The following is a 22,500-nucleotide window of genomic DNA, read 5'->3' on the forward strand; positions in this document are numbered from 1 at the left end:
AGAAAAACGTCTCCTTTTCGCTGGGAAACCTGAGGTTCATCGACAGCCTAAACTTCATGATGAGCAGCCTAGACTTGCTGGTAACAGGAAGTGTGCCAGAAGACATGAAAATCATGGGAAAAGCTTGCCAAGACAATGAAAAGAGGAAGCTGCTCGTGAAGAAAGGAATCTACCTGTACAAGTACATGGACAGCTTTGAAAGCTTTGTTGAGACAGCGTTACCACCTCAAGAAGAGTTCTTTTCAAAGGTGTCAGGCAAAGGAATAACCGACGAAGAGTACGCCCACGCGAAAAAGGTCGGGACCAAGTTTGGCTGCAAGACTCTCAGAGACTACCACAACCTGTGCGTGAAGACCGACGTCATACTGCTGGCAGACGTATTCGAAAACTTCCAAAAAGTATGCATGGGAAAGTACGGACTAGACCCAGCCCATTATTACACAGCCCCAGGTCTGAGCTGGGATGCACTGCTGAAAAAGACCGGTGTCGAGCTGGAGCTCTTGAGAGACCTAGAGATGCACCTGTTTATTGAAAAAGGCATGCGGGGCGGCATCTCGATGGCAAGTAAGCGGTATGCGAAGGCGAACAACCCGAGGGCTGCTGACTACAACCCAACCAAGCCGAACAAATACATCATGTACTTGGATGCGAACAACCTGTACGGCTGGGCCATGAGCCCGCTGCTGCCAAAAGGAGGCTTCAAGTGGAAAAGAGTGATGCCCACCGAACAGCAAATCATGAAGATGAAAGAAAACTCTCGGATAGGGTGGATCTTAGAAGTGGATTTGGAGTACCCAGAGGAGCTCCACGAAGCCCACAACAGCTACCCACTCGTGCTAGAGAAAAAGGCAATCGGGGTGGAGCAGATGTCGGGATACCAAAAAAGAATGATCGAAGATCTGGGGTTGGACTTTCCGAAAAGCGAAAAACTGGTTCTTACGCTGGAGGACAAACGCAAGTATGTGGTCCATTTACAGGAACCTGCAGCTATACTTGAAACAAGGCATGCATCTGAAAATGGTCCAGCGGGTACTCGAGTTTGACCAGGAGTGGTGGATGGAGCCCTACATCTGGATGAACACGGAGTTCAGGAAAGAGGCCAAGAGCGATTTTGAGACGAACTTCTACAAGCTGATGAACAACTCGGTGTTCAGCAATACCATGGAAAACCTGCGCAACCGCGTCGACGTGAAAATTGTACAGAGCTGGGAGACCGAGAAGATCCAAAAGCTGGTGGCCAGCCCCTCGTATGCAAGGCACGAGATATTCAGAAACGATATGGGGGGCATCCACATGTATAAAATGTGACTGTACCTGGACAAGCCGATCTACACCGGCATGATCTTAGAGAACAGCAAGATCCTGATGTATGACTTCTTTTACAATCAGATGAAAGCCCGATATGGGTAGAAACGTGAGCTGATCTACACCGACACCGACAGCCTGCTCCTGGAAATCGAGACCGAAGACGTGTACAGGGACATGGCGGAAGACCTGGCGCTGTACGACACGAGCAATTACCCCAAAGAGCACCCGCTCTACAGCGGTGAAAAGAAAAAGGTATTAAACAAAATGAAAGACAAGTGCGCGGGAAGGGTGATCGCTGAAGCGATGGCGATATGGCCGAAAATGTACTCGATAATAGAAGAAAAAGAAAACATCAAAAAAGCGAAAGGCGTGAAAAAAATGTGAAAAATGTGTAAAAAAGAGATCCAGCATGAGCAATACAAAGAGGCGTTGTTTGAGAGAAAGCAGTTTTGGCATGGGATGAACATCTTGGGAAGCGAGGGCCATGAGATCTATGGCATGTGCGTGGACAAGGTCTCGCTGTCGGTGTTCAACACGAAGCGGTGCATAGAAGAGGACGACGTGCACACGCTGGCATACAGGCACAAAAAGATCAGGTAAGGACTTGTTCGGAAGGAAGCTGAGTATTCAGAGGCACAACCAATAGCTCTTTGTGAACAAAACCGCGCTTAGGCCCGTCAGAAAAATAATAGACAACAGGTTCGTTTGGTTTAGTTATGGCTCTTTCAAGATGGCATACTTTCAAAGCCAAACTGGGTCTGTAGCTCTTTTAGTCCTGCCTTCAAGTTTGCCAGGCTGATACAAATATCATACATTAATAAGTTGGGGGGAGTTTTTTTTTCTTTCAAACCAACAGGTCTGGAATACTTTGTAGGTTTAGAGGTGACAGATTTCTCTTTGATAGCTACAACTGGTTTTTTTACAATAAGACTAGTGACCTCATTGTTAAGAGTGCCAACAACATTGGGGAGCCATTTTACAAACAGTTAACTGCTGACCCAGAGGCAGCAGCATTTCCACAGCATACTGATGACTAAACAAGCGCTTGGCGAGCGTCCAGTTGAACCGCTCTACGATAGCCTGGTCTCTGTGAATTTCAGGGTGCCCGTGGCAAATAGCGGTTTTGTGGTTTTCCATTTCTTTGGTCATGCTTCCCATGAACTTGTGCCCAGGGTTGACCTGCAGCAGCTGAGGCCACGTCAAAGAGCTGCGCTTGTAAATCGACTGAAAAGCTTTCGCAACCTACGCAGAGTCCTTGGAGGTCAGAGGCTCAGCCTCTTTAAAACGGCTGGCGGCATCAACAACAGTCAGTGCGTATTTGTATATTTTGCGGCCCCTAGGGAGCTTGCCATGAGGCAGAAAAAGAAGGTCCGCCTGGTGGACTGCGTTAGGTGATGATACGTCGAATTTGGGTTGTGGAATATATCGCGGCGCGGGGAGATAGATCTGCCAGAGGGCTTGTTTGATGAGCCACTGCTTGGCAGTTTCTTGAGGGACTTTTGCAGCATCTGCTAATTTTTTGATGGCAGCAATGCCTCTCTAGTAGCCATGGCGGCTGTAGTAGACTTTGGCGAGCTTGGCGTTCATTCATTTATTACACCTTCACGTTCAAAGAAAACAGAAAGCCGCATAGCCGAGAGCGAACGCGCTGCTGCCCAAAAAAAGAAGCTTGACTTGTTTTTGCTGTTCACTAGGCTGATAAAAGTCAGCGAAGCGAGGCTCTTTGATTGTGATCTGCTTGTCTGGGTGGGCCTGGTTATAGAGTTTGAACGCGTAATCGGTGTTTGTGAAGTCCTGCTCTGCCTGTTCTTTGATTTCTCTGTTGGTTTTGATCCAATCCAGAAGCATGGTGCGGTCGTGCGTGTATTTGGCCATAGTGGCTTGATAAGCTTCAAGGGCTTTGTTGTGTTGCGTTTTTTCTGCCAAGGCAGCCTTACTGGTGTCGCCAGATAGACATCTGGCAAGATAGTTGCCGCCAGTGAAAGCAGTCGCGTTAATAATTGCGCCCCCAAACATCAACGCAATGCTTGCGATTGTCTGTGTGTAAAAAATGTTTTTTTAATTGTCACATGAAGGTGGGGGTTCGTACGGAGGGCATTTGTCCGGTAGTGGAAAGTGTTCAGTACCAAGATCCTCAAAATCAGAGTCCTCGTAATCGGAATCATCGATAACATCCAACCAAACAAATTTTATGGCATCAACGGTATAATAAGATATCGTCATTGAAAAATATAATACAACCGTTGAGAGGGCTTTGAGGGAAATATAAGAACGTGCCATTAGTATTATGGCAATATTTCTTTTTTTTCAACCGTAGCTGGAAGAATTTTTTTGTCTTCAAGGTAGTCTTTGAGTGTGATGCCACCTGCCATGACAGCCGTGAATTTTGCATATTGCATGGCACCGCTGCTGGGGTCAGAGGTAAAGTTCTCTTTCACCACCTTTTTCGCAATCTAGCCAATACCAGCGGCTAAGCCGGTGAGAACGGCTGCATTCATGATCGTTTTAATGAGCTTGTTGCCTGACATCGTATAATGTGTCTTTTTTATTTTCAAATATCAATCCATATGCCGGAGCTGTCTTCTTTGGACCGGTCAAGGCAGCTGCGTATCAACAGGGGCTTGCATCTTGGCGGCTGGTTGAGGCGTAACAGGCTGTCAATTGAAAACCTTTTTATCTCTTCTCTTTTGTAGTAGATACTGTAGGTGCCAGAATTTGTGACATTTGTTCGTGCTTCTAGCTTCGTGTTTGGTGTTAAGTTTCGCGTAATTAGTTTCTTTTATTTTGTGCCCTTTTTGTATATGTTATGTTCATTTGCATACTCTATAAGTTCAGTTCGCGTGTAATTTATTTCAGTTAGTAGCGTCATTGGCTTCTGTGAGCGTCTCTTGTTTTCAGTTTGTCTTTGGTACATCACATTCGTCTTGTATGTTTCTTCATTTATTTCGCTTTGCTGCTTTTCTGCATTCTTCATGTTCGGTCGTTGTTAGTTATTTTATGTTCATTCCCGTGTTTGTAATTTTGTTATTTTCAGTTATCGTCTCTCGATCATTGGGTGGAATAAATTTCTATGTTAACAGAAGATCTGAAACCAGTTAAAAGCGTGTGCAACTTTATTCGTAAAACACGAATCGGGTTTGTATTTATGGTCTATCATGATGTCTTCCGACGCTGCGGATGTTAATTTGTCCGATTCTGCAGGGAAGAGCGGTCAACCTGTTCAATGCACAAGTACACGTGTTCGTAAACCTAACTCTTCTTTGGATCACGAAGGAGTGTCACTTGAACGAATTTGAGAACTAAGAAAGAAGAGAGGAGGAGTGTTACCTTCTTTATCTGCTAAACGGAGAGAGATTGAAAACCTTCTAACCGATGAAAGCAATTTGGAAGCAGGGAAAATAAAGCTGCCGGAAATTACATCGTTGTTTCGCAAGTTTGCTGAAGCCTAGCATGCGTATCATGCGGCTTTGACTGACGAAGGTCAAAGGCAAGAATCAGAGGTCTATTTCGCTGAAATCGAAAGCAGTTTGGATTTCTTCTGTCGAACGGTAAACGATTGGTTACGGGTCATGGAAACGAGTCTTCAGGATAACCTGGTAATGCCTGATGACAATGCCTCTCAAGTTGGAATTGGTCTACGAAACAAGCCTAAACCCTCTGAGTGTGGATCTAGGTCAAGCAGGCTCTCCAAAACAAGCTCTATATCAGCTGCAAGAGCCAAAGAGGCAGCCTGAATTGCTGAACTTCGAGCTGAGGTACTTGCTTTAAGTCAGCGCCATTCTCTTCAGGAGATGGAGCTACTCCTCAAACGTCAAGAGTACGAGCTTCAGCTGAGGAAATATGAGCTGAACCTCAAAACGGAATACGCTAAGGCTCTGGCTAGAGAGGAAGCTTATGCCCAAGCACAAACAGGAAACTTTGTTCCAAACATAGTGCCGGCCTCTAACACTGGTGTTGATGTTCCAGATGTGTCCTCCAACACCAAGGTCACGTGGACTGGTGACATTAAAAGTTCACAGATTGTGCCTTCTGGAAAAAACGAGCAAGGATCAGTTAAAGCAAGTGTCAATTTGGCGGCTATCGACCAGGCGAGTGTTGCAAGCGGTTCAAGCTCGGGCTCCGAGAAATCTGGACTGATCAACATGGCTTATGATATTCTCGCACAACAGAATCGCGTCATGAAAGAGTTTGTGAGCCAACAACAAAGAAACTCGCTCCCAAGGAGACGTGTACCCATGTTTACTGGCAACCCGCTGGAGTATTGTACCTTCATTCGTGCCTTTGAAACTGTGATCGAGACTAGAGGGTCCGATTATGCCGGAAGACTCTGTTACCTAGAACAGCATACGGCTGGCAGACCCCAGGAGTTAGTGCACAGCTGTCTCTACATGAATGTTGAAGCAGGCTACCTAAAGGCAAGGAAGCTTTTGGAGAGTAAATTCGGTCAGAAGCATAAAATTGCAATGGCTTATGTGGATAAAGTGACGAATGGTCCTGCTATTAAGGCCGAAGACGCCGAAGCTCTAGAAGGTTTCGCCACTTTGCTGGCCAGTTGTATGAATACTCTTAAAGCTATTGGTTACTCCAGCAAGTTTGAAAGCCCGGATTGTATGCGGAAGATTATCGAGCGACTTCCTCCGAAGCTGCAAGCTAGTTGGCGTGACAACGCTGACAAAATCCTTAACACCGAAGGGAGAGACATTTGTATTGATGACATTTCCCTGTTTGTTGAGCAGAAGGCACGTGCTTTGTCCAATCCAGTCTTTGGAAAACTCCCTTTCTTGGAAAAGGAAAAGAAGAATAACAGGGACAGGGGCCGGAGATCTAAATCTGAGAAGCGTGGTGACAAGCAAATTGCCCTCGTTACCATTACTGACAAGAAGGCCCCCAGTGCATCCAGTCGTCATTCGTCCAACTCAGCTAACCCTTTGCAGAAGAAGTGCCCCTTTTGCAATGCAGATCATACTCTCGCTGAATGTTCCAGTTTCGCCAAAGTGCCCGATGCTGATCAGCGCGACTTCGTGATGAAGCAGCGGCTTTGCTTCTCTTGCTTGAATGGCGGCCACAAGTCCAAAGGTTGCTACAAGAAGAAACCCTGCAATCACTGCGATAGGAAACATGCCACTGTGTTGCATCCAAGTACCCCGGAAGTTGTCGTTGGAGTCAGACCACAACAAGACTCTGTTGGAACTGAGTGTGGAGAAGGAAGACCTCAATCTTTGAACAGCCAGTTGAACACTGTCCGGAACACGAAGCAGAGCACTGGTGATCACTTCTGTGTCTTAACCATGATGGAAGGTTCCCCCGTTACTGCCTTGCCTATAGTGCTGTAAAAGTTAAAGTTAAAGGAAGTCCTCTGTGCATCGAAACTTATGCGTTACTCGACAATGGTTCCAATTCCACCTTTTGTTCAGCTAGCCTGATGGAGCGTCTGATGGTCGTCGGCAAGAAGACGAGACTAAAGCTAACCACCATGGATAGCAGTAAAGTTGTAGACACTGCTCTCGTTAATGACCTGGTGGTATCTGATCTAGACAAAAATGTTGCCATCCTCCTGCCTGACGTACTTTCCAGACCAGCTATGCCCGCAGGTAAGGACGAAATCCCAAAGCAAGAGGATGTCGAGCAATGATTGCACCTTCAAGGCCATGTGCACTCATCCAATCTGAATTCCGGAGTGGATTTATTGATTGGAGCCGATGTTCCTGAAGCCTTGCAGCCAAGAGAAATAATCGCTGCTGCTGATGGAGGCCCATATGCAACCAGAGTTGACCTCAGCTGGGTCATTAATGGTCCAACTGGGAGAAAGCAGAAGTATGTACCTTGCTCTAGTTTCTTCATTATGTCTAAGAAAACTCATCCTATGTGTGCAGCTTGTACTGATCTCATGGATGCACCTTACTCCAACGGTCTAAGTATGTCAAGGGATGACCTCAAGTTTATGAACATTGTAGAGGACTCGGTTGTGCAGTGTGCAGATGGTCATTACCAGGTTTCACTACCATTAAGGAACCGCAACGTGAAATTGCCAGTAAATAGGAGTCAAGCTGAACGAAGTGCCTCTTACCTCAAATGCAAGCTTTCCAGTGATACAAAACTTCGTGAGGACTATGTTGGTTTCCTTGAGGAGGTTATCAGTGAGGGTTATGCAGAGAAGGTACCCCAGAACGTTCTGAATAGATCGGATGGTAAGGTGTGGTTTATTCCACACCACGGTGTCTACCATCATAAGAAGCTGGATAAAATACGCGTGGTTTTCAACTGTTCCGCCCAGTTTCATGGGACGTCTCTAAACAACGAGCTGTTCCAAGGACCAGACCTGACCAACAGTCTAGTTGGTGTGCTAATTCGTTTTCGCCAGGATCCAGTTGCAGTAATGGGTGACGTTCAATAAATGTTTCACCAGGTGCTTGTTCCGGAAGAAGATAGAGATCTCTTGCGATTCCTTTGGTGGCCCGAAGGTGACTTCACCAAGAAGCTGGAAGAGTACCGAATGACTGTTCATCTTTTCGGCGCAGTTTCATCGCCGAGTTGTGCCAATTTTGCAATGTGACGGAATGCGGAAGACCACAAGCATGAATTCTCATCCGACCTGGCTAATATGATACTAAGGAATTTCAATGTTGACGATTGCCTGAAGTCCTTATCGTCGAGTTCTGCAGCAGTCAAGCATGTGGCTGATCTACGTAAACTTATGCTGATTGGCGGATTCAATTTGACCAAATGGGTAAGCAATGATCGACAAGTCTTAGAGTCCATTCCACCAGAAGAAAGAGCCAAGGACATGAAGGAGCTTAATCTTGAATGCGATACGCTTCCCACAGAGAGAGCTTTGGGCATGTCATGGTTTGTCGAGACGGATGCGTTCGGTTTTAAAGTGAACATCAAGGAGAAGCCTTGTACCAGACGTGGGATTCTCTTGGTCGTTAGTTCAGTCTATGATCCGCTCAGCTTGGCTGCACCTTTTGTTCTCCCAGCAAAGCTTATCCTTCAGGACTTATGCAGAAAAGGCCTTGGTTGGGATGATGAGATTCCGTGTTTTCACTTATCTCATTGGCAGGCGTGGCTTGCTGATCTGCCGAAGCTTTCTCAGCTCTCAGTCAACAGATGTGTTAAGGGTGCCGATCTAGGAGAAGTAGTAACCACTGAAATTCATCACTTCTGCAATGCTTCCCAGTGTGCTTATGGAGCTGTCTCATATCTTAGGGAAGTCAATTCAGATGGCCAGGCTCATTGCTCCTTTCTGGTTGGAAAATCCTGCCTCGCCCCTTTGAAGCAGATGAGTATTCCAAGATTGGAATTAGCAGCCGCAACTGTGTCAGTTCGTTTAAACAAGTTGTTGAAGAATGAGCTGGAAATTCCAATAGATAAAATCACCTTCTGGACTGACAGCATGACTGTCCTGCGCCACATTGCAAATGAGTCCAAACGCTTCCACACTTATGTCGCTAACCGGGTTGCTACCATTAGAGGAGACTCAAGTCCTTCACAATGGAGATACATAGAATCCAAGTCCAATCCAACCGACGATGCCTCACGAGGAACTTCTGCAGATGCATTCATTCGAAATGACCGTTGGATAAAGGGGCCGGATTTCCTTTTAAAGCCTCCTTCCGAATGGATTAACCTACCAAAACACAGTACAGAGCTGTCTGGTGATGACCCGGAGGTGAAACGAGAGTCAAAATCCTTTGTTCTCGGTGCGTGTCTGAGTGAGATTCAGTCCAATTTCTATGGTCCAGTGGTTCTCATCCTGGCTCAAGTTATTGAAGTTCATCGCGCTTTGTCTTCAGTGCCAAGAGATTTATTACCAGGAAACGAAAGTCTACGCAAGACACCTTTGACGGAAGCTCCCAGATAGCCAGTTTGGAACCTTTGACCTGTTCAGAGATAAATGATGCAGAGAGAGGTAATCATGTTTGATCAGAGTTGTACCTTCGCAGAAGAGAGAAGAGCCATTGAGAAAGGGATGTGTGTGAAGAAGTCAAGCGTCCTTACAAAATTGGACCAGATTTTGGTGAATGGTCTTCTTCGTGTCGGTGGACATCTAAGCAGAGCACCTCTGTATGATGACTCGAAGCACCAGATAATTATTGCCAAAGATTCTCCTCTTGCCCGGCTTCTGATCCAGCACTTTCACCAGAAGAGTGGTCACTCTGGCAGAGAATATGTTCTGTCCCTCTTGACAGAAAGATTTTGGCTCATCCCAGCCAATCTTACCGTGCGAAGTGTACTTGCATCCTGCTTTGGTTGCAGACGGCGTCAGGGCGTTGTTGGAGAGCAAAAGATGGCCGATTTGCCATGCCCTCGAGTTACCCCAGATCAACCCCCCTTCACTTGTGTGGGAATAGACTATTTTGGTCCCTTTCTTTTTCGTCAAAAGAGAAGCATGGTTAAACACTATGGAGCTATCTTTACTTGTTTGGCTGTCAGAGCTGTTCACCTAGAGATTTCATATACGTTGGACACAGATTCCTTCATCCTGGCACTTAGATGCTTCATTGCCCGAAGAGGTCAAGTGAAAGAGATACATTCGGACAATGGAACAAATTTCACAGGGGCTGAAAAGGAGCTACGAGTCATGACTGAAGGCTGGAACCAAGCCAAGATCCACGAAGAGCTCTTACAGAAAGGCATCCAATGGTATTTCAATCCACCAGCAGCCTCGCATTATGGCGGCGCTTCGGAAAGGATGATAAGATCCACTTGAAAGATCCTGGGAAGCCTAGTTAAAGAGCAAACACTCGACGATGAGAGCCTTCAAACTCTAATGTGTGAATATAATACGGTAAAATCTTCAGTATAGATCTAATAGAATTCACTGTACTTCTGTTCCTGCCTTTCATATTAGTACCATTATAAAGCATAACAGTAGTTTAACTTAGCTGCAAGGATCCTCTGATCGAGAATGTAAAGAATTTGTGAGATATCTAGGTGTAATAATTGACAATAATCTTTCTCGGAAACATCATATTGATCATGTAGCTATTAAAATAAGCCGAACTGTAGGATTGATTTGTAAACTAGGGCACTTTCTGCCAAGACAAACTCTTTTAACTATTTATAGATCCTTAGTTACTCCTTATTTAACTTATGGTTTGGTGGCCTGGGGCCAAGCATATAAATCACACCTTGAAAAGCTTCTCAAGCTCCAAAAGCGAGCTCTTCACTTCATTTATTTTTCTGAGCAAAATCAACACACGATTCCTTTATTTATTGATGCCAGTGTTTTACCGTTAAAATTTTTGTATTATGAGCTTTTAGCTAACCTTATGTTTGAAATAAGACACAGAAATGCTCCTGGAAACATTCAAGATCTCTTTCAAGACATTTCTGATATTCATTCTTACAATACTCGATCCTCTGTATCAAATAATTTTTACACACAAAGTTCTATACTCTCAATTCAAGTGAATTCATTTTCTAGAATCGGAACAAAAATTTGGAATGAAATGCCTATATATTTAAGAAAGCTTCCACAAAATGTCTTTAAGACGAAAATAAAACAAATACTTTTTGAAATTCTAGCTTCAGAAGACTGTTATATTGATCTTACAGAAATCGTTCAAAAAGTAAAGCTGAATTTATTTTCCTCCTAGTATGTATTCATTAATACTCAATAATTTTGCTTTAGTGTATCTGTAGTCTCTCGTTGTAACTGTTGTTAATTATTATTTTTAATATCGTTAGTTTATTAGTTGTCTTAAGTCACTGTTGTCAATTCTAATCTCTTTAGTTCTCTTGTTACCTTCAGTTGTATTTAGTTGTACCTAGTTGTATATTAATAACTCGTCCAAACATGACCTGCCTAGATTAGCCCAGCTATCTGCGGGCATGTTACAATTGTAATTTTAATTTGATAACAAATAAAATGTATGTATGTATGTATGTATGTATGAAGCCGAGAGCATCATCAATAGCAGATCTTTAACTGCAGTCTCTGATGACCTGAAAGATTTGGAGCCCTTAACACTGAATCATCTATTGTTATTACGTCAGGAAGCTTCTCTTCCACCAGGTGTCTTCGCAAGAAATCACTTGTATTCAAGGCGGAGGTGGCTGCAAGTTCAATATTTGGCTAACGTCTTCTGGTATAGATGGAAAAGAGAGTACCTTCTGTTGCTGCAGGAGCGCCAAAAGTGGTTATGCCCAAGGAGGAATCTCTCAGTAGGGGACACCGTTATTATTGTGGATGAGCAGTCGCCTAAGAATTTATGGCCGATTGGTCGAGTCAGTGAGGTTTACCCTGGTAGCAGTGGTTTCGTTCGATGTGTCAAGGTCATACCAAAGAAGTCGACGCTGGAACATCCAGTCAGCAAACTTTGTTTATTGGAGCAAGTTTAGAGCAACTTTAGAGACTTTGACTTGGAAACGCCCTATCAGGAAGCTGTGCCTACAGGAGTCAATTGAACAGCTTGGAGCGAAAGTTCCGTGTCTGTTGTTGTTTTGCGTGACTGCTAAAGATCATGTGACTTGCCTTCAAGGGAAACACTCGAAAAGAAGTTTCATAGCAGTATTTTTTGTTCATATTTTAGGGCGTCTAGACTTTAAGTGACTACCGCTTTATGTTTTAATTACTTAAGTAATTCTGGGCCTGTTTGTTTTGTTGGTAAGTACACGGTTTACACCTTCGTATTTAAGGGGCCGGAATGTAGGCGCCAGAATTTGTGACATTTGTTCGTGCTTCTAGCTTCGCGTTTGGTGTTAAGTTTCATGTAATTAGTTTCTTTTGTTTTGTGCCCTTTTTGTATATGTTATGTTCATTTGCATACTCTAAGTTCGGTTCGCGTGTAATTTATTTCAGTTAGTAGCGTCATTGGCTTCTGTGAGCGTTTCTGGTTTTCGGTTCGTCTTTGGTTCATCACATTCGTCTTGTAAGTTTCTTCGTTTATTTCGCTTTGCCGCTTTTCTGCATTCTTCATGTTCAGTCATTGTTAGTTATTTTATGTTCATTCCCGTGTTTGTAATTTTGTTATTTTCAGTTATCGTGTTTCGATCATTGGGTGGAATAAATTTCTATGTTAACGGAAGATCCAAAACCAGTTAAAAGCGTGTGCGACTTTAGATACCAATCAGAGCAACCACAATGCTGATTATACTGATCCACTAAGTTGTGTTGATAACGTTTTTCGTGTCTTCCTTACGCGTCTCAACAACTCTTGGCTGGTTTTTGCTGGGATGAACAAGGCCCGCATCTTCTGGAGAAACGATGCCCGCAGCTATGGCGGCTTCTGCGACTTTTTTTTGTGCTTCACGTGACTGTTTTGTTTTCTCAGCGACAGCTACCATCTTCGGGTTTTTTGCAGGCTGTGAGGTTGGTATTTTTGAAGTTACCTGCTCATGTGTGTCAACTTGAGTGGTTTCTGAATCTGCCATTATTTTTGGTCAACAAAAATATTTAATTAAGGAACTGCTGGGCAATGCTTACTAAGTATTCAGCAGTTTGCTCAACCAGGTACTTCATCAATACCATCAAGCGGATACCCATCTGCATCACGAGAAGGGTGGCGTAACGGTGAGAAATCCATGTTTAGTTGTGATCAGCGCCGTGTTGGCTACCATGAGCAGCCGCCCACATTTCAAAGCAAGACTTCTGACAAGGATGGACAACTCTTTGGTGATGACGTAATCTTTTTTGAGATCTTTCTGCAGAGCTTCAACGTCTTTAATCGGCAAAAATATACCAATCCCATTGGTGTAAACCGAGACTAAGCTATTGATAAAGGTTTCAGTGGTCTTGGTGCCCACATAAGTTTGGTACCTTTTGTAGTACTTTTAAACATCTTTAGGTTCCAACTGCTTAACCTGCTCTTGTGTCAGCTGAACTCCGATGGCTTCCTTTGATTTACCTGTAGAAACCAGAATTGCCAGCTGTTCTTGGAGGGCTGGGATGTCTGGCTGAGAAAGAGAGGGGCCGGGAGAGTTTGAGGGCTCGGTTTCGAGCATCTGAGCGACTTCTTCCATAACTTTGATATCCCCATCTGTAATGGCCTCATTTAGTTAACGATTTTCTTTTTTAATTCGAAATTTAATCTCGTACGGGTGGCGAAGAGAGAAAACAAGGTGAGAGAACTTTCTCTCTTTCAGCCTTGCAATCAGGTGCTTGAGGTCATCCTGCAAAAGCTCTCCTGCATATTCTTCAAAAATCGCCTTTGTGGTCTTGGCTAAAGGGGTGTAGAACAGCACGATAACCGCCACATTTTCATGGAAAGGCTTTGTGATGCTGGAGAGCTGCTAGGTCAACACCCACATGCTGATGTTCGCGTGGCAGGCAGAAAAGCAGAGTTTAATGAGCTCCCCAGTGCGTCCTTTCACATCTTTGGAGGCTGCGCAGTCATCAAGGACTATCAATGTTTTGGCGCCTTCAAAAATGAAACTCGCCATTTTCAGGCAAAGTTCCACTTTGTGCTGCTCGCAGATGACCACGAAAAGTCGCAGATCTCTTTCAGCGAAGCGAAAAAGCATCTTGTTATGGGCGAACTTCGGGCAGATGAACGTGATGTAATTGAATTTGCTGCGAAAAGGGCCACAGAGCTGGTTCAGGAGGAATTTTGTTTCGCCTGAGTTGGTCAGCCCCACGATGAAGGGGATGTTGCCGGGGTCCATTTTATATTTCAGATTTTTGTCCAATAAATTCTGCACAGATTCGAGCTGTCTTCCCATGATGTTAAACTGGGCGTCGGAGATCAAGAAGACATGGCAGTTCACGTTGCCCGAGCTGGCGGTCTTCCGCTCGATTTCCAGATGGACGCCGTTGGTGCTGTTCACAATCCGCGTGCCGCTGCTGTGCATTGTTTGGTTGGCCATGGATGGCAGGTCGATCAGCAGCCCAAACCAGTTTTTCGTGTAGAACTTTTGCATGTGTTTGGTTTTGCTTTTTTCTTTTACAAAGAAGCGGGTGGCCTCTTTCCACATGTCCTTGCTTTCGATGCCTTTGTTGTACAGCATATTTGGCGAGCTGTTGATGGTGACGCTGACTTTGGTGATGTTAGGGAAGATGTATTTTTCCGAGTCCCGGGTGCCTGCGGCATAGGCCTCCATGAAAAGCAATAGGATCCCTTTCAGGGACCGTTTCTGAGCGTCAGCTTTAATGTTCAGCTGCGAATCTGTATCCCTTTTAAAGGGCAAGATTTTGTGCGCATCATGTGGTCATAAGCAAACTCTTTGCTGGCCTGATACATGCTGAGCGCCTCGGATGCGAGAAACGTACTGTGTATCATTTTGTACTCGAGCTGCATGTTGGTCAGCTTGTATTTCAGCTTGGTGGGGTCTGAGCCTCTGACCACCTATGCAGCAGGAGTGAGCGTCACTTCAAAAACGAGGTCGTTGTACAGGGCCTGGGGGTACAAAACGCCGTGGTCAGTCAAGATCTGGTGGTCAAGCCTGATGTAGTAGTTGCTTCCGAATATCTTGTTTAGCTTGGTTTCAGCGTTGACACCCGACATTTTCCTGACCCCTGCGTTTGAGCATATCTTGCACAAGTCTTCGCTCTGGATCCCCTCCTGCACCATGTTGTTTCGTTTTTTGACTGGGAGAAACAGGTCTTCGAATGTTTTGTAGATGTCGTACCCCACCGTTTCTTGCCGGGAGGTCCCCGCAAACTTCACAACCAGCTTGTTGACCAGCGCCCGCGTAAAGTTCTGAACGAGTTGTTGGCGTGCCCGCCCTCCAAGTCGATGTTAAAGTGTAGTGTCAGCGAGCCAGGCACCAGCACCTTGTTTTCGTTCAGCTTGAGCACTGAAACGTACAGGGTCTCGCCGGGGGTGGCTTTGGATTTATCAAAGGTGATTTGTTTGACGGCGTGCGGCGCATTCATGGCCCTCAGAGATTTCACCATGTATGTTGGAAGCAGCATGTCTGTGATTTCACCAGGAGGATCGGACGACATGGTATATTAATCCTTGATTATTTTTTAATTTAAAAAAGAACATACATGGGATAAATATTGCGATGGCAGAAGGCGGAGGTGATTTTGGTTACGATGACCCGGACCTTGACTATTAGCTGGACCAAGATGATGATGATGATGATGAACAAGAGGTCAACAGAACACAACCCTTCCAGGCAGGCATGGTGTCCATTCCCTACCACGGAGGTGAAGAAATAGAAATGCAAATGAGGCAACATGAGAAGAGTGGCCTGCCTGACACTTTTTATGATGAAGAAACCCCTTTGTTGGGGGCACAAGCTTAAAGCCAAACTTCGTGGAATGCTTTAACGAGAGTGTTTCCTGATGGAAGTGCAACAAATCTTGAAGCTTCTTATAGCAAGACAGGCCGCCTACAAGTCAAAATGTTGGGTGTCGGCAAAAAACTTTATAACCTGTTCATCACAGATAAGACAGGCAAGCAAAAGCTGAACCCCTCACTTACAAAAGAAATCAAAACATCTCTTAGTCCAAGAGCTCAAGAAATCATAACTGAGGACCGCGACACCATCCGAGAACAATGCCAAACACTGACAAAAGGTGAAAATCAATTAAAAGAGGCAGAGGACCTAGCCGCACAAAGAGAAAAAGAAGAACTTCAAATGAAAGAGCTTCGCCAAAAAACCAAGCAAACCCAGGCCTGGATTGATGCTCTTCAATCAGAACAGGGCACCAGTGTTGAAAATGAAGCAGAAATCCAAAGGCTAAAGATTTTTTAAAAAGTTATCAAACCAATTTTGAAAACACAAAAAAAGAATTTACCGCGCTTCAAAAACAAGTAAAAAACAAAGAAAAAGCCCAGGCAAAGGTCGACAGACTCAAATCAAGCCTCGTGGTGAAAGAAAGAGAAAGAAATGTCTTAGAAGAAAGGTTGAACAGCACCAAGCCTTTGGACGATTTGAAAGAGCAAGAAAGCAAGCTGCAGCGCCAAAATGAAGAAGACTGGGCGGTCATCCAAGATGAAAACACCTTGACCTCCGAGAGAAGCTGCAGAGGCTTGTGTGGGAGAAAGAAACGAAGAGCTAGCGTGTTTGCAAACTCAGATTGAGGAATGAGAAAGGGCTCTGCCTCTCCATGAAAGAATCAGAGAAATTTTGAAAAAATAAGGCGTAACGGTTATGTCTGTCCTCTTGGCAGCCGGCATCACGATTGGGGTTGTTGTGGGCACGATTACTAATGCTTTGAAAGCCACCGACAAAGCTTTGGGGACTGGCCTCAAAGAAATTGGCACAAAGCTGGGGTCCGTGCTTCCCGGGCTGATCAGCCAGGTCATGAGGTTTCTTTTCAAAACTGCTGGGCAGGTGGTAGCCTATCTCGCCGAGCACACCTGGCTTCTGATTTTGGCGGCTGTTTTCTTTATTTTTGAAAAATATTTTAAAAAACGGGCCTAATGCAAGGCGATTAAGATCAACGCCTCCAGCCCTATGCCCACTATTATCACTGCTGTTTTGTTGATTTCATGTTGGCTTGTGCCTGCTGTTGGTTCCAGGCCAGCTGTGGGCTCCTCCTGTGCTCGCTCCTTTTTTTTTGGCAGCGGCTTGCCTGTTTGGGCAGCCATGGCTGCTTTGTGGATTGGGTTGGATGGGTGGCTGTTGGGCAGGTTGATTTTTGATGGTCCGCCTGCCATGAGTTTGAGCGCTGCTTTTTTTGTGCCTAGATTAACGTCATTCTTTATGCCCAGCTTCATCCCAACAATGGCCTGTTTCAGCTTGTTGTTGTACCCCACTATGCTTTCAGTGTTGATGATCATTCTCGCAGGTAACAGCCACATGCTTGGGCAGACTGCCAGGTTGAACCTTGCCTTGGCTTGGCCTAATGCCAGCTGGTAATTTTGCACGCTCACGGCAAGGTCGGTCTGTGTGATCGCTTCTTCCACCATCGCCAGAAACTCTCTCTGGATTTCTTTTGCCGGCCGCCTTGGCAAAGAATACTGGTGCGCAAATTGACCTGCGAGCCCAAGATGCAGTACACGTACGCTTTGATCGACTGGTTTATGCACGACAGACCCGCCTGTGTCAAACCAGTGCCTGTGTTCGGGGCGAACCAGTCATACTGCGGCACACCCTCTGACTCGATGTAATAAATCAGATTACCATTGAGGCCTTTTCTGCCTTCATCACTGAATTTATAGTAGCCAGGGTACGTGTTTTTTGTTTTCATTCCACGGCCTGACACATAAAAGTATATGTATCCCAGCCTGTGGCTTGCCCTATGTGTGAAGCGAAAATTGCTCGATGGATCTATCCTGAACTCATCGCAGATCTTTTTGTATGAAGCCATGACATAGTGGCTGTTTGATGTGTTAAAGGTTGGGTCGCCTGGCAAAGCATGAACGCTCTTAATACCACCAAGCTGGAACAAAATGCGCCTTACTGTGAAATACACGTTAAATTTATAAAACGCTCCTATTTGCAGCAACAGTGTCATGCTGCTGTCAAAGATTTCTTGTGAAATTCCGCAGCCTTGTGTTGCACAAAACACGGTGAAGTTGAGCTGCTGTGCCCAAATATCGCATATGAGGACCGCCCAGCCACTGCTTGGCTTCGGCTCCCATGCTGTGTGTTACTGTGGTTGGTTGAAAGATTTCCCTGAATTTTGTCATGAAGAGGTCTGGGGTCATGTAGATGTTTATGGGTTGGTCAAAGATTTTTCCCAGGCTTGCAGACGTTTCTTCAAAATTTACAGTGGGGATGGGCAGCCCTTTTGTGGTTTTCATCGACAACAATTGATAAGGGAAGCCTGCTGCGCTTGCCAAACCAAGAGCAGATTTCATTTTTTGGCTCCAGTAATGCCTCTCTGAACCAAATACGCTTTGAAGGGAGCCTTTTCCATCTTTGAAAAACATTTCTGCCGTGATGTTGCGCTGTTCATCAATGTTGATTTGCGCCATGAATTGGGCTTTATCAGCATTCGGAACTGTTTTGTGAATGCGCCCCACGCGTTTGTCTGGGGCGTGGCTTCTTTGGCTTTCGTATCGGGCCTTTGCGCCCATTTTTGGAAGTCTTTGAATGTATCCATTTTGAATATGTTATATTTGTACAATATAATGATTGTCCTTACAATTGTCGCACAAAATAACGGAGAAACGGTGTACTTTGAGAAGCCGTTACCAAAGGTACATTTCATCAGACACCTCTCTTGTAGCTTATACAATAGCTGGCATAATCTGAAAAATGAAGGTTCAGCTGAGTTGGGGGCCAAAGATGCTTCAGCTAAGAAAGTTTCTAAAAAATTCCTCCAGGGCATTACAATTTAGATAGCTTGGCAAAAGCAATAGACAACATGTTCTCGCAACATAGTTATAACCAATTAGGGACCCAAACAAAACAACCTGTTGGCCACCTTGTAATAAAAAATTTTGGGGGGACACTAGTTACCCTTAATCGTGATCTAGCCAATTTGTTGGGTATTAAGCGTAATTTACAAACCATAACATACGCAAAACAGCTTACATCCCCAATGACATATTTTATTCATTGCGATCTGCTCAACAAAACCACAAACTTTTTAAATGGAAAGAGATCAGACGTTTTGGCTAGATTTGACATAAAAGGCTTGCCTTATTCAAAAATAAGCTACTATTCTACCCCGCAAAAAATGTGTTGTGTGACTGCTCCATAGACACTCATGTAAATAGCATCACTGTCAGCATCAAAGATGAGCATGGTGAGCTCGTTGATTTCAAAGGCATGCCTCTGGAATTTGAATTAGAAATTAATTAAAGCTTTATATACTATGTCGTCTGCGAACATTCTGTCTTCCACCCCTCCTGAGGAGCCTCTCTATCCCGTACTCATGGCACCTGCTGAAAATTTCCGTTTGCAAAAGATCGATGAGATTGCCAACACTTTGGTCCAAGAAGTCAGACACTATCGCCTTGTTTTGAAAAAATACAAACGGGCTAAAAAATTCGTTAATTGGGGTGCTGTGGGCTCGAGTGTTCTCTCTGCAGCGTTTTCAAGTGCAAGCCTTGGCTCGGCTTTGTCTGTGGTTGGCCTGCTGGCCACAGTTCCATTAGGTAGTGTCAGCAGATGTTTTGCTCTTGTTTCTTTAGGGCTGATAATCTCCAGCAGAAAACTTGAGGCGAAAAGTAAAAAGCATCAAGAGATCACCGCGCTCGCAGTCACCAAACGTGACCCAGTTAACAGATTGTTATCCAGAGCTTTGAATAACAACGCTGTGTCTGCCCACAAGTTTGACATCATTCTTTCTGAGTTTCAGCAGTACAACGTTCTGAAAGAACAAGTACGAGCCACGCTGCTTTGACCACCGTCAAGTGGAAAGATTGTTGATGCTGACAAACTAGAGAAAGAGATCCGCAGTAAAGTTGAAGCCGAACTGATAAAAAAAATTACCAACGACGCTGCTTCGAATTAACATTTGAAAACACACGATGCCATTTACACATTCTAAAAACATGATCGTCTGTTTACACTTGATCGTGTTTATTGTGAATCAATATTTCACGCCTGAGTGGCAGAGAAACGTGCGTGATATCACACGCGAAGTTATTGAAGTGTTTGATTAAGACTTAGAGTTGCGCATTCCTCTTGGCTTCAGTTAAGGCTGGTTGCATTCCTCTTGGCTTCAGGTGACGCCACCAGGAATTTTCAAAGCCATCAGGAATGTTGAAGCCAAGAGGAATTTTACAGGTGGATTTCTCTTTTTTGCCCCCAGTTTGTTAGAATACCGCATTTCTTTGCTGCCTGGTCGATAAAAACAACACTTTTTGCCTTTTTTCGGTTAAAAATCGAGCAAGAAACGTGGTAAAACAAAGAGCTTCCACTAGAGTGAAAAAAAATAAACAGCTGATTGCCCAAGGGCAAATATTACACGTTCAGACATACATGTCTCTGTTTACATTTTTTTGGCTGCTTATTTCAAAAGTGCCTTGACCGCTTCTTGTGGGTCTAAACTTTGCATTAATTCAACCAATGAAGTTTTCAACAGATATACCTCCTATTGGCAGCTTTTCTCTTTATGTACTTTTACCAAGCCCCAGTAAGGCTCTTCTTTCCTTGCCTTTTTCAACCTTTAGTTTTTCATGTGGCTTGCATTGAGAAAACCATTCCTGCCACGTCCCATTTTACCTAATACTTGCAAAGCTTTAATTACTTTGTCTTAAATAGGGATAATTCTTAATAGTGGCGTCGAATAAAGCCCCAAACAAAGACCCTCCCCCAACGAAGGCAAGAAATACTTTTTTATCATAACCTCCCATCTCTTTTATATAATCTTTCATAAGGGCAACACAACTTCTTGAAAATCTGTCAGAATATTTCTGACCTTCAAGATACTCTTTTCCTAAAGCGGTAAAATTTCTTAAAAGTTTGTCAGAATCTTTATTCATTTTCAAAAGATTTTTCATTAATTCGAGTTTTTTGTCCTTGTTCTGCGTTTCTTTGCCCACCTCTTCAGAAAGATTATTCATGTTTTCAGCTGACTGGTTGATGATATCTGCCACGCTATACAATGAACATGCAAACTTTCAATTAGCTTTTTTCGGACAGCCATTTTTTTATGCTTGTAAACCGTCGTTTTATGCAACATTTTATCACATCCTGGGTGCTTTCTTTTGGAAGCCTTTCTGTTTCCAAATTTTTACAGCTATATTTTCTGTGCCTTTTAAGTGAGTTCAATTGGGTAAAAATATTGCCACAGGCGTCACAGCAATAATTTTTCACTTTTTCTTGCTGCAGTTCAGGTTCAAGTTCGACTTGTTGATTTGTCCTAATGTCGGGTAGATATTGTTCAATATCTTGAAAATCCTCTTCCGTGGGTACGTTGTCTGCAAGTGCCATCTTTATTCGACATGAATACAAATCTTTAAATAATTCTTGTAAAACAAAGGGAGGGTGTGCGCCACGGAAAAACTGGTAGGCGCCATTTAGGGTTTATGGTGTGCTGAAGAGTTTGACCAACCAATCCGTCAAAGGTTTTCTTGGGATTTGCGGTATTTCTGTCCTTTTCAGAGTAAACCACTTACTGTCCCCAGATTCCATATAATTATACATGGTTGCCACCGCATGCTTGGCAACACGTTTCAGCTTGTCTTCAGCATTAGGATAGGGTTCGTAAGCCCCTTCGTATTCATCTAAACAGAGTTCAGCCAGTTGTTCCATTTCTTCAACATGAAAAGTTGGGGCAGACAAGGCCGTTGCAAATAGGGCCATTTTATGTTTTTCAACTTCAAAGACTGACGGCTTAATACCGCCTCTAAGTCTCTCCGATAGGTATTTTTCTTTATATTTGCTGAACACTGATTGCTCTTTCTCAAAATGGCTTCCATATTGCTATATAACACGGGAGAAAAATCTGGAACCGCTATACTAAGGTACCAGCAATGTTCAAAAGGGGTGCAAAATCAGACAGTGGCACGTGCCCTCAGTAGTAAGTGTGGGATTTGACAAATACTGGCAAAATTGTTGTCGCCAAGGTGAGGTGAGCTGGCGAGCGAGGCGAGTTACACACACGTATAATGATGATTCTGGACTCAAGGCGGGTTGATTCTAATTGCGGCGAGCAAAGCGAGACGCGAAATGAGCAGCAACCTGTCCTCGATCCAGAATCACCATTATACATATGTGTTATTATGTTTTTCCACTCTGAAGGCGTCAATGGGTTAATAGAGTTTTTGAAAAGAGCCACTATAATGTTTCCTAAGAAATCTTGCATGCGGAAATTGCTGTTGAAAAGTTTGATTGTTTACTGTTTGACGACTTTTAAAGTTAGAAATAAACCTGATAAAAAGGTTCCAATATATTCTTTCCAATAGCATTAATAGTTTTTCTGAATCTTTACCGCTTCAAAACTAGAAGAGATGTAATTTTTGACATCACAAACGCCTGGGGAAAAGTGAGACTCACATGGATGCCTGGCAAGAGTTCACACATCAAACAAGGCTCTTTTCGTCATGCTGGTCAAATCAGCCTCATGATTGGATTTGCAGGGATTTGATGTGATTTTTTGTTTCGTGTTTCGTGGTGTCTACTAATTAGTTTAATGATTAGCAAAGAAACAGAATGGCAAATCGTTTTTTTAGCAGCCTTTTTAGTGCCTTTCTTCTAAGGAGTGGACAAATGTTTCATGGGCAGTCAGTAGGAGATTATCGATTTCTGGGTATCTTCGCAAGTCGAGTGATCTGTCAAAGGTAACATGGCTAACTTCTAAGCTTGAATTCAGGGAAATCTATTTTTTTATTTCTTCTTTTTTTATAGTTTATTTTATTGATAAAAACATATTACAATATTGCAACAAATTACAAA

General features: G+C 43.9%; 1 protein-coding gene and 2 pseudogenes across 5 annotated transcripts in view; 2 read left to right on the top strand and 1 right to left on the bottom strand.

The window, feature by feature from the left end:
- The window catches only part of LOC149115507 (uncharacterized), a 2,130-nt pseudogene extending 1,087 nt beyond the window's left edge, over nucleotides 1-1,043 (top strand).
- The window catches only part of LOC110053986 (transcriptional repressor NF-X1-like), a 217,835-nt gene that overhangs the window by 41,569 nt on the left and 153,766 nt on the right, over nucleotides 1-22,500 (bottom strand). The gene's annotated exons all lie outside the window — the stretch shown is intronic.
- On the top strand, nucleotides 4,446-5,042 carry LOC149115508 (uncharacterized; annotated as a pseudogene).

Source organism: Orbicella faveolata, unplaced genomic scaffold, assembly GCF_042242905.1.
Source record: "Orbicella faveolata isolate gen_17 unplaced genomic scaffold, um_ofav_v1 contig_13, whole genome shotgun sequence".
Lineage (NCBI taxonomy): Eukaryota > Metazoa > Cnidaria > Anthozoa > Scleractinia > Merulinidae > Orbicella > Orbicella faveolata.